Source organism: Meles meles, unplaced genomic scaffold, assembly GCF_922984935.1.
Source record: "Meles meles unplaced genomic scaffold, mMelMel3.1 paternal haplotype, whole genome shotgun sequence".
Lineage (NCBI taxonomy): Eukaryota > Metazoa > Chordata > Mammalia > Carnivora > Mustelidae > Meles > Meles meles.
This window is the reverse complement of record NW_025721292.1, coordinates 104443-117326: the sequence shown is the minus strand read 5'-3', so window position 1 is coordinate 117326 and position 12884 is coordinate 104443.

Genomic DNA, 12884 nt, shown 5'->3' with positions numbered 1-12884 from the left:
TGTCAAATAAATAAAAAAAGCTTAAAAAAAACCAAATAGTAAACTAATAAGGAAATACTGACATGATTATTCTTCCAATACTATCAACATTAAAATGCACACAACTGCCTAACAGTTGTTTATAATTATTCCTAATTTTAAATCCTGCCTCCTTTCCAAAGACTATAGGACTTTTTTTTTATAGGTAAACAGACACACACACACACACACACACACACACAGCTGAGCAATTTGAAATTACGGTAAAAAAATGTTTGCTCAGAAACCAGGTAGAGAAACAGGAGAAATGGAACTGGGGTCAAGGTGAGGGAAGACTGAAGTTGGAGCTGCTGGCAGGGAAGGCAAAATGGGAAGCACCATAAAAATGATGGCCCTTCTGCAGGGTTGGTTCAACATCCACAAATCAATCAATGTGATACAACACATTGATAAAAGAAAGAACAAGAACCATATGATACTCTCAAGAGATGCTGAAAAAGCATTTGACAAAGTACAGCATCCCTTCCTGATCAAAACTCTTCAAAGTGTAGGGATAGAGGGCACATACCTCAATATTATCAAAGCCATCTATGAAAAACCCACCGCAAATATCATTCTCAATGGAGAAAAACTGAAAGCTTTTCCGCTAAGGTCAGGAACACGGCAGGGATGTCCATTATCACCACTGCTATTCAACATAGTACTAGAAGTCCTAGCCTCAGCAATCAGACAACAAAAAGAAATTAAAGGCATCCAAATTGGTAAAGAAGAAGTCAAACTATCACTCTTCGCAGATGATATGATAGTATATGTGGAAAACCCAAAAGACTCCACTCCAAAACTGCTAGAACTTGTCCAGGAATTCAGTAAAGTGTCAGGATATAAAATCAATGCACAGAAATCAGTTGCATTTCTGTACACCAACAACAAGACAGAAGAAAGAGAAATTAAGGAGTCAATCCCATTTACAATTGTACCCAAAACTATAAGATACCTAGGAATAAACCTAACCAAAGAGGCTAAGAATCTATACACAGAAAATTATAAAGTACTCATGAAAGAAATTGAGGAAGACACAAAGAAATGGAAAAATGTTCCATGCTCCTGGATTGGAAGACAAGTATTGTGAAAATGTCTATGCTACCTAAAGCAATCTACACATTTAATGCAATCCCTATCAAAACACCATCCATTTTTTTCAAAGAAATGGAACAAATAATCCTAAAATTTATATGGAACCAGAAAAGACCTCGAATAGCCAAAGGAATATTGAAAAAGAAAGCCAAAGTGGGTGGCATCACAATTCCGGACTTCAAGCTCTATTACAAAGCTGTCATCATCAAGACAGCATGGTACTGGCACAAAAACAGACACATAGATCAGTGGAACAGAATAGAGAGCCCAGAAATCGACCCTCAACTCTATGGTCAACTAATCTTCGACAAAGCAGGAAAGAATGTCCAATGGAAAAAAGACAGCCTCTTCAATAAATGGTGCTGGGAAAATTGGACAGCCACATGCAGAAAAATGAAATTGGACCACTTCCTTACACCACACACGAAAATAGACTCCAAATGGATGAAGGACCTCAATGTGAGAAAGGAATCCATTAAAATCCTTGAGGAGAATGCAGGCAGCAACCTCTTCGACCTCAGCCGTAGCAACATCTTCCTAGGAACAACGGCAAAGGCAAGGGAAGCAAGGGCAAAAATGAACTATTGGGATTTCATCAAGATCAAAAGCTTTTGCACAGCAAAGGAAACAGTTCACAAAACCAAAAGACAACTGACAGAATGGGAGAAGATATTTGCAAACGACATATCAGATAAAGGGCTAGTATCCAAAATCTATAAGGAACTTAGCAAACTCAACACCCAAAGAACAAACAATCCAATCAAGAAATGGGCAGAGGACATGAACAGACATTTCTGCAAAGAAGACATCCAGATGGCCAACAGACACATGAAAAAGTACTCCACGTCACTCGGCATCAGGGAAATACAAATCAAAACCACAATGAGATATCACCTCACACCAGTCAGAATGGCTAAAATTAACAAGTCAGGAAATGACAGATGCTGGCGAGGATGTGGAGAAAGGGGAACCCTCCTCCACTGTTGGTGGGAATGCAAGCTGGTGCAACCACTCTGGAAAACAGCATGGAGGTTCCTCAAAATGTTGAAAATAGAACTACCCTATGACCCAGCAATTGCACTACTGGGTATTTACCCTAAAGATACAAACATAGTGATCCGAAGGGGCACGTGTACCCGAATGTTTATAGCAGCAATGTCTACAATAGCCAGACTATGGAAAGAACCTAGATGTCCATCAACAGATGAATGGATAAAGAAGAGGTGGTATATATACACAATGGAATACTATGCAGCCATCAAAAGAAATGAAATCTTGCCATTTGCGACGACGTGGATGGAACTAGAGCGTATCATGCTTAGTGAAATAAGTCAATCGGAGAAAGACAACTATCATATGATCTCCCTGATATGAGGACATGGAGAAGCAACATGGGGGGTTAGGGGGATAGGAAAAGAATAAATGAAACAAGATGGGATTGGGAGGGAGAGAAACCATAAATGACTCTTAATCTCACAAAACAAACTGGGGGTTGCTGGGGGGAGGTGGGATTGGGAGAGGGGGAGGGGGTTATGGACATTGGGGAGGGTATGTGCTATCGTGAGTGCTGTGAAGTGTGTAAACCTGGCGATTCACAGACCTGTACCCCTGGGGATAAAAATACATTATATGTTTATTAAAAAAAAAATTGGAAGGGGAGGCGAACCATGAGAGACTATGGACTCTGAAAAACAACCTGAGGGTTTTGAAGGGTGAGGGGTGGGAGGTTGGGGGAACAGGTGGTGGGTAGTGGGGAGGGCACGTTTTGCATGGAGCACTGGGTGTTGTGCAAAAATAATGAATACTGTTAGGCTGAAAAAATAAATAAAATGGAAAAAAAAATGATGGCCCTTTTTGCCTTTTAAAACAAGGCCTGGCAATTCTTTATCAAAGGCAAAATTAATCCATCCTGAGAAGAATTTATCACTGGATTCTTCTACAATACTGAGAAACTAAAAACCTTGACAGTCACACATGTCAGCTGATTGCGTAAGATTCCAGCTGGGCAGTATTTCCTTATTTTAAAAAAATGCTAAACGAGTCACCATTGATAGAGTTTCCACATTCTTCCTTCATGCTACCACTATTGCTGTGGGATGACTGCACTTATTTCCCTGTAAGTTGAAATATTATGTTTTTATTGGATTTGAGGAATTTTCAGAAGCACGAAGGTAGAGGATTAGTTTGAAAATAAGCAGATCCTTTGCTAGTGCATTTTGTAACTTGAGCTATGAGAATATGTGAAACATGTCCTCCCCTCACTACTTCACATAAAGCAGGGTTGGAAAAATCCTTTCGTAAAGGGCCAGAGAATGAATATTCTAGGTTTTTACAGGTCAGATGTGTCTATTCCAACTACTCAGCTGTGCCCATCTAGCGTGAAAGTGAATGCACAGGACTGTGTTCCAACAAAACTTTATTTATGGACAGTGAGTGTTACAGTAGCACAGAACATACCCTTTCCTTCAGAATATAGCTGGTCTTCAACTTCAGATATTCTCACCATTCCTCACTAAGGCGACAAAATTTAAAAATGTACTTGATGTTCTCAAGTTTGATGCTATCTTTCTCCTTGAGAAACATAAAGTCCTTAACATAAAGAATTTTCATGCACTTACCATGCTTTCTAGGGTCCACTGTTTCCACTCCACATAATTGGGGGTCTTGTCTTTTCACTTTTTTTTTTTTTGGTTGAAGCTTCTCCATCTTTATGGCTGCACTGTCATTTCTGACCTGTGCAAAATAAAAGAGACTTTCAAAAGAGTCCAAGTTATATGATGCTAATGTTTTCAGGAAAATAGAATTTCTGTAATAAAGACATTAATGATATTCTATGTTAAATATTCCCAGAAATATTCCCAATTAAAGCAAGATATAAATTATTCTTGACTTAAGAGGTAGACAATCAAGGAATAATTGCATGGTACTGTGTTGAGATCTTATAAAAAATAATCCATTTTTGTATGTCAAATATCTCTACCCCCATAATAAAATAAAAAATGATAAAATTTTAAATATTGGTATTTTCTTGCTAGTTTGTACTCTTTGTTTATAATGTATTTAAACTTTTACCTGAGATTCCTAATTGGTAAATTACAATCTACTTTTGAGTCACTCAGTGTGTTATGAGAGAATAATATGTCAATTAACTCTGGAAGGAATATTTTCTCTTTTATATGCTATACATATTTAATTGTATGCACCCTGGTTTTATATGTAATACAGCAATGCCCAATATTTTATTTCTTCAGAACTTGTATCAGGGCATTGTAGTGGCTTCTGGGGATCCCATATATCCCACAGGGTCATGCCCTTTGACTTGAGTCTCTGTTGTGACTATTTCATGCCAAGGAAGTAGGTGTGCACTGTCTTTGGCAGGTTACCCAGATACTGGGATGAGGATTCATGTGGACATGGAAGGTAAGCAAAGTGGGGCAGGTAGAACAGTCAAGGGAAGGAGGATAAGCAACAGTGCACCACTGACATCAAGTAACGTCATCGTAGATAACTTTGTCTCAGTCCCAATGCTGAATATTGTACGGGTCAACTCAGTGTTGCTCTACAGCGAGGGCAAGGGGGCTTGACCACCACTACTTTCAGAGGAGATACAAATTGCTTGGTATCTACAGTTAACTAGACACGCAGGCAAAGTAAACTCGAACAGCCTCAAGGCTGACTGTTGGGTAGAATGCATAGGGACGGGGCCGAGCAAGAGAGCCTTTGGTACTTGTGCCATGTACAAGTGCCATGGAGCACTTGAATCGGGCGATCTGGTTTGAATCCTAGTTCTAGTAGCTGCGTGATTTTAGTCATAGCACTCAACCTCAGATTTAGTTTTCTTATCTCCCAAATTGGGAAGCCTAACTTTGTGAAAGGGTATTTAAAGGATAAATAGGATTGCATGGTGGCAACATAGGGAAAGGATCCTGGGCAGAGTGAATATTGTAGATGAAGTACAGAGTCTTAAAAAGAATGCTTAATGTTTGGGAAACAGCATGGCTTGAGGACAGATCCACATGTGCAGTAGGTATGGAGGTGGAAATGGGGTCCTATGGGGACACTTGAGAGGGAAGCATAATCTCTTTTTGGAAAATCAGGGAAATGATACCTAAGTTGAGGTCTAAAGCAGGGGAGGGAATATCAGGTAAATGTGGTAGACAGAGCTGAGGTGAGAAATAGCCCATCCCACTTCAGAGAGAGATGTAGAAAAGAAAAAGGGTGTAATATAAAGCCCAACTCAGAGCAAAAAATGTGTTGTAGATTAAAGATGGTCAAAAATTCTTTACTACTCCTCTCATTGAGTGATGGTGACTATTAACCCCCTTTTGAGTCGGCGTTGGCCTTAGTGATTAGCTTGACCAATAGAAGGTGGATGAACTAACACTGAAGACTTCTGAGGCTAGGTTGTAAGAAGCCTTGCAGCCTTGGCCCAAGACTCTTTGAATACTCATGGTTGGAGCCCTGAGGCACCATGTGGGAAGTCTAACTGTCCTGAGGGAGGGGCCATTGTGAAGAATCTGTGAGACCCCATGAAAGTAAAAGCTGGACTAAAATTTGAAAATTCATCAATATAATTCATCACATTAACAGGATAATGGAGGGAAAAAAAAACACTATCCTCTAAATAGATGCTGAAAGCATCTAACAAAATCCAAAATCCATCCATGATAAATATTCTCAGTAATGCAGGAATAGAGGATAAATTCCTAAACCCTATAAAAAGCATCTACCCAAACTCTCCTGTTAACTTTATAATCAACAGTGGAAGAGTGAATGATTCCCCAGTGATTAGGAACAAAGCAAGGAGATCTGTTCTTACCACTGTAATTCTACATTGTAGTAGAAGTCCAAACCAGTGCAATATAGCAAGAAAAGGAAAACACATACAGATGGGAAATGAAGAAGTAAAACTACCCTTTTCTTCCCACAGATGACATGACCATGTAAGGAGAATATTTAAGAATTCTACTGGATCAGTACTAAAACTAGTAAGTGAGTTGAGCAAAGTCTCAGAATACAAGTTTGTTAAAATTCCAAAATTAATTTAATTTTATATGCTGGAAACAAGTAAATGAGGGATACAACATGTTTATTGATAGGCAGCTTAATATTAAGATACCAATTCTCCTAAAATTGATCTATGAGATTCAACACAAATACAATGCCAGATATATAAGTATAAATTGAAAAACTGATCTTAAAATTTATATGGAAATACCTAAGACCAAGGAATATCCAAAACAATTTGGAAAAAGAATAACAAAGCTGTAGAACTTATCCTACTTGATTTTGAGACTTACTATCAAGCAATGTGATCAAGACCATATGGTCTTGGTGAAAGGATAAATGTACAAGTCAAGAAGACAGAATAAAAAGTCCAGAAATAGACCCATACGTGTATGGTCATTTGATTTCTGACAAAGGTAATTCGAGAGAGGATCCTTTTTTCAATTTCAATAGAACCAACTCTATAGTGTTCTAAACAGTATAAACATCAATTCACAAACCAGAGCAGGGTAGATATTCCGTACTAATTGTCTATAATTCATGATTTCCCAAAGTCTGATAACTGCCAACACGTACACACACACACAACAATGCTGTATACTGATATGAGAAACAATATGCAATCAAAGAGGAAGTTCATCTGGATGGATCCATAATGCCGTATTTTCGTAAAAAAAAAGATCTGACAAAATGTTCATATTTGCAATTTTGGCTATATCAGTGTTACATTATTCTTTTCTCTTTTTTCCAGATTTACTTAAGGAGCAAGTAAATCACTATGATGTAAATTTGTGGACACATTCTTTTTTACTAAAATCTTCAAAATTTTCTTGTAACTTCCTTAGGAACAGCAAGCCATGGCAGGTATTCATGAGAGCACTAGGACTCAAGGTCTTGCAGGGGTGCCTATGTTTGAGAAATTTCTGAACCTCCTAATTTGTCCCTCAGTGGTATGCCATTCCTTGGATATCTTGTGCCATCTTAACAGGCTCATTGGTTCTTTCTGGGGCAGAGTAACTGGAATGTTTAAGTGACTTTGAGGAAGGCTCTTGTACCTGAAGGAAATCCTATAGCGTAGATTACAACAGGCTTCCACTAAAAGCCTCTCCCATTTTACTGAGTGAAGAGGAGGTTAAGGGGTTGTGCTCATTCCCCATTATAGGAAATTAGGTCAATTTATGATATTTGGGGCAAAGGAATAATTTCTCATGACTCATTACTCTGGTCATTGGTTTCCCAAAGAATGTTCTCAAGATCACTAACTTGGTGGAAAGCCCTCAGAAATTGAAACAAAAACCAAACCAAACCCAAAACCCTACTTTTTTTTTTCATTTTATTTATTTTTTCAGTGTAACAGTATTCATTCTTTTTGCACAACACCCAGTGCTCCATGCAAAACGTGCCCTCCCCATTACCCACCACCTGTTCCCCCAACCTCCCACCCCTGACCCTTCAAAACCCTCAGGTTGCCCCAACCTCCCACCCCTGACCCTTCAAAACCCTCAGGTTGTTTTTCAGAGTCCATAGTCTCTTATGGTTCGCCTCCCCTCCCCAATGTCCATAGCCCGCTCCCCTTCTCCCAATCCCACCTCCCCCCAGCAACCCCCAGTTTGTTTTGTGAGATTAAGAGTCATTTATGGTTTCTCTCCCTCCCAATCCCATCTTGTTTCATTTACTCTTCTCCTATCCCCCTAACCCCCCATGTTGCTTCTCCATGTCCTCATATCAGGGAGATCATATGATAGTTGTCTTTCTCCGATTGACTTATTTCACTAAGCATGATACGCTCTAGTTCCATCCACGTCGTCGCAAATGGCAAGATTTCATTTCTTTTGATGGCTGCATAGTATTCCATTGTGTATATATACCACCTCTTCTTTATCCATTCATCTGTTGATGGACATCTAGGTTCTTTCCATAGTCTGGCTATTGTAGACATTGCTGCTATAAACATTCGGGTACACGTGCCCCTTCGGATCACTATGTTTGTATCTTTAGGGTAAACACCCAGTAGTGCAATTGCTGGGTCATAGGATAGTTCTATTTTCAACATTTTGAGGAACCTCCATGCTGTTTTCCAGAGTGGTTGCACCAGCTTGCATTCCCACCAACAGTGGAGGAGGGTTCCCCTTTCTCCACATCCTCGCCAGCATCTGTCATTTCCTGACTTGTTAATTTTAGCCATTCTGACTGGTGTGAGGTGATATCTCATTGTGGTTTTGATTTGTATTTCCCTGATGCCGAGTGACGTGGAGCACTTTTTCATGTGTCTGTTGACCATCTGGATGTCTTCTTTGCAGAAATGTCTGTTCATGTCCTCTGCCCATTTCTTGATTGGATTGTTTGTTCTTTGGGTGTTGAGTTTGCTAAGTTCCTTATAGATTTTGGATACTAGCCCTTTATCTGATATGTCGCCAAAACCCTACTTTTATAGTCAAATACATTTAGGAAATTTTAGCTTAAGCAAGTATAAACCGCTTTCTTTATCTCATCCAAGAAGGGGCAGAATAGGATTCTTTTCAAAATATATTTGTGTTTTAGAAGTGTATTTGACCACATAATATCTTTTCACTGTTTTGAGAAACACACTCTAACAAGATTATCTCTGATTTTTAAAATCCTTGGGTAGCCACAGAGCAAGCTGATCTTTCTTAAAGTCATGCTAATAAACACAGGCAAGCTCTCTTTACCTACCAGTTCATTGACTCTCAAAGGTTGCTCTGTTATCTCCAACTTCTCATTAGCTGTTCTGGATGCTAGAACAGAAAAGAAATGCTTCCTATTTCTTTCTTCTCCCTCTTTCTTGAAAAAATTAGAGACAGATTACATAGCCCTGGCCTTTCCCTGAGTATATTGCTGAAGATATTCAGAAGCATTCCTCAGCAACTTGTGAATGGCTTTGCAGAAGATGTCATGTTTTAGATAAACTTACTCTTTCTATAAATCAATTATTTTCTCACTGATTTACATGACAATTTCAGATGGTTGTCAATTTGTACTTGTGCCTAATGAATTAGTCTTAAGCTTCTGTTTCCTCTGTTAACCTCCTCTTCTGTTTCCCCTGATCTCCTCTGCCATATGCTTAATGATGTATAAAAAAACACTTAAAATATGAAATGCAACCCACTAGAAACTTCAGGAATCTTTCTATAAGTTCAAGAGTTCCTTCAAAATGTGATTCCTTAATAGAACTGACTAGAAATTCCAGAAATAAACCCAAATACAGAGAGGAATTGAGTATATGCCAAAAGTGACATTTAAATCCATGGGGGAAGGGACAGTTGAATAAACAGTGTTAGAACAACTAGAAAAACAGTAAAGTTAATTCTACAACTCATACCTGACCCAAACCAAATTCCAGACAGAATAGAACTTTAACTTGAAAAGTAAAACCAAAAAAAAAAAAAAAAAAAAGGGCATTCCTGCACCTTGTTTATTTGAGGTGACATAATTCATACTAAGTAATATCTTTGTGAACAGGTCACAGTGAAATTGCGGAAACTTTGGTAGGAACAGAAGAATCCATCTCTTCCATGAAGGCTGGGAAATGGTTTGGTTAGACAGAGGAGGTGAAAATTAAGTTTGATATTCACATTTTGTGACAATAATAAGGAGCTATTATGTTAATTACACAATCAAGGGGAGAGTAGGAGTGCTGATGGAATCTAAAGGGAGAGATATTGGGTATATGAAGTGGGACCAGAGGACTCTGAATGTCCAGATGAAGAGTTAACCCTTGGTTCTCTTTTTATTGGGGAACCTCTGGGAATTTATGAGCTAGGATGTAGGTTTTCTTAACCATTATTGACATTTTTGGCCAGAATACTCTTTGTCATGGGAAGCTAGCCCTGTGTATGACAGGATGCTTTGCAGCATCTCTGGTCTCTACCTACTAGATGTTAGTAGCATCTTTCCCTTGTCAAATTGTGACAACCAATAATGTCTCCAAACATTGCGAGATGTCTCCTGGGTAACAAAATTATCACAGATTGAGAATAACTGAGCTCTAGGTGACAGAATAATTGGTGTTTAAGAAGGACTGTCCAGGGGCACCTGGGTGGCTCAGTGGTTTAAGCCTCTGCCTTCGGCTCAGGTCATGCTCTCAGGGTCCTGGGATCGAGCCCCGCATCGGGCTCTCTGCTCGGTGAGGAGCCTGTTTCTCCCTCTCTCTCTGCCTGCCTCTCTGCCTACTTGTGACCTCTCTCTCTGTCAAATAAATAAATTAAAAAAAAATCAAAGATACCATATTTATTCACCTACTTCTCCTTCTTTAAAAAAAAAAAAGAAGGACTGTCCAACTGTGGTTGTATAGAATGAACAGAAGAAGGTCGGCAGGACAGGAACCTAAAAGAATGTCTTAGAGACTATCCGAGTACTTTAAGTATGCTACATTGTTACAATAAGGGCCCCTAATAAAGTACAAGTCCCTCTCTCTGTGATCTTATATAGTCCACTCTCACACTGAGGGTATTTTGGCTTGCCTTGTTGGCCATGTTGGCTTGCCTTGATCAATGGGATATCAGCAACCATGATATAATTGTGTGTTGGGACTTAGCCTCTTGGAACACTGCCCCCATGTAACAAAGCCCATGCTAGCCTTTTGAAGACATATGGTCCAACTAACAACCAACACCCACTTCCAGATATGAGTGAGGCCTTCTAACACCATGCAGCCACAGTGAAACCACCATGACTACATAATCTTAGGCAAGCCTGCAGAAAAACTACTTACCCAACCCTGCCCAAGTTAGTGACCATATAATTATGAACAAATGAAATGGTCGTTGTTTTAAATCACTAAGTGATTGTTGTGTTGTTATGCAATGGTAGATCACTTAGAGTGGGTTTGGAGTAGATCATTATCACGGGAAATGAAAAGATGTGTACACAAGACATTTGCAAGGATTTGTATTTCTTGATGACTTTTCAGTCAAGGGACTCAGTGAAAGTGCAAAGCAGGTCATAAAATACAAGAATTTAGAAACTGAGGGCAATGGTCAAAGTGAATTCAGGAATGAAGTTGCAGGAACAGTCTTCAAGAAAGCACTTCTGTCTAAGCAGTTAAAAAAAACTCATCGGGCGCCTGGGTGGCTCAGTGGGTTAAAGCCTCTGTCTTCGGCTCAGGTCATAATCCCAGGGTCCTGGGATCGAGCCCCGCATCGGGCTCTCTGCTTAGCAGGGAGCCTGCTTCCTCCTCTCTCTGCCTGCCTCTATGCCTACTTATGATCTCTATCTGTCAAATAAATAAATAAAATCTTTAAAAAAAAAACTCATCTATTTTGAAAACTACAGATATTTAGTAATTACTAACAGTATAATGATAATAATACTTGAAAGGTTTAGTTGAACAAGTCTATTTCTAAAGCTTTAAGAGCATCATCTAGCTAGCCACTTCTTCCCTTATATGGAACAATCAATCTTTAGAATAAACAGGAAGGCTCATAAACTCAATAACAATTTATATATTGCAATAATGATAAAATTCATTTTGATGTGTTAGCTGTCCACTTGCATGGAACTATATTCACTTAGCAATTAGACTGCTAAGATCAGGGCCCCTAATGGAATGCCTCTCATAATTTACCAGTTAAATTTATAGATGATAATTATCAGTGATATCTATGGCTTGATAGATGCTGAGCATTGACTGTTTATTATAATATTCAAGAATTAACAGTTCCTCAGATGGTTAGCACTTAGTCTTATGTTTAAGAACACCAGCCTGGAGGGATGTCTGTCCAATCCCCTACTTTATTTTAATCATAATAAAAAAAAAATCAAAGTAATAAGCAACGAAGGAAATCCAGAATGAGATAGATAAAAATGGAAATACAGAGTCATAACTAAAAGAAATGGCTGTACATAAAAGAAAGTCTAATGCGTGGAGGGAATGGATAATATAAATAAAGTAAAAATAACCCAAATGCATTTTCACAGGAGGGTCTCTTGGAAACAGGGTAAGACTGAAAAAAGAAATAAAAAATGATCAAATTTTTAAGATCTTGTACCCATTAAGCAGTCAGTATTAAAGAAACAATAGCACTGCTGAAGTAAGTGTTTAAAATAAAAAGGTAACATGCACTTGGACATAAGATTTCCTGAAGATTTATCTAAATAAATAAATAAATAAATAAAATCACTCTCGTTTTTAACTATCGCTGCCTGCCAAAGGATTTTGATTACTAATTCTTTCTCAGGTTGTGGAGACAAGGACCGAGAAAAATTACTCGGATGCAGGGATCTGGAAGATCTATGTGATTTCTGATGTGTATTAACCAGTCGGAACTTAATGTTAGGAGGACATGGATTAAGGAAAGTCAGTAAAATCAGAAAATGGGGTGTTCTGGTAAATCTCGTAGATTAGTTTGCAAGAAAACTTGTATATGCAGACGTTTACCAATGTTCCAACAAGAGACTGAAATACGCATAACATTAACCAATTTGGAGTCCTACCCCTATGTTCCTTTTCTCTTTTTGTCCAGGCAGCTTTGCACCCTCCTGCTAGCTCTTGGCTTTACCTGAGCAACCAGTGTTTTACTCCAAAGACCCTGGCAAACGCTACCACTGCAACCCCGGTTCTGGCCAGGTATCCCAAGTCCAAGAGGCCCCAACGCGGGCTCGGCCGGCAGGAGCCCCGCACAGAAGGGACAGCGGGCTCCTTCCGAAGCGTGGGAGCTTGAGCCACGCGCCCTTCCTACCTGACTGGGCGGAGCCGGGCCAAGCGGAAAGTGTGAGGGCCGCCCCGCGGGGCGCTCAATCTCTGG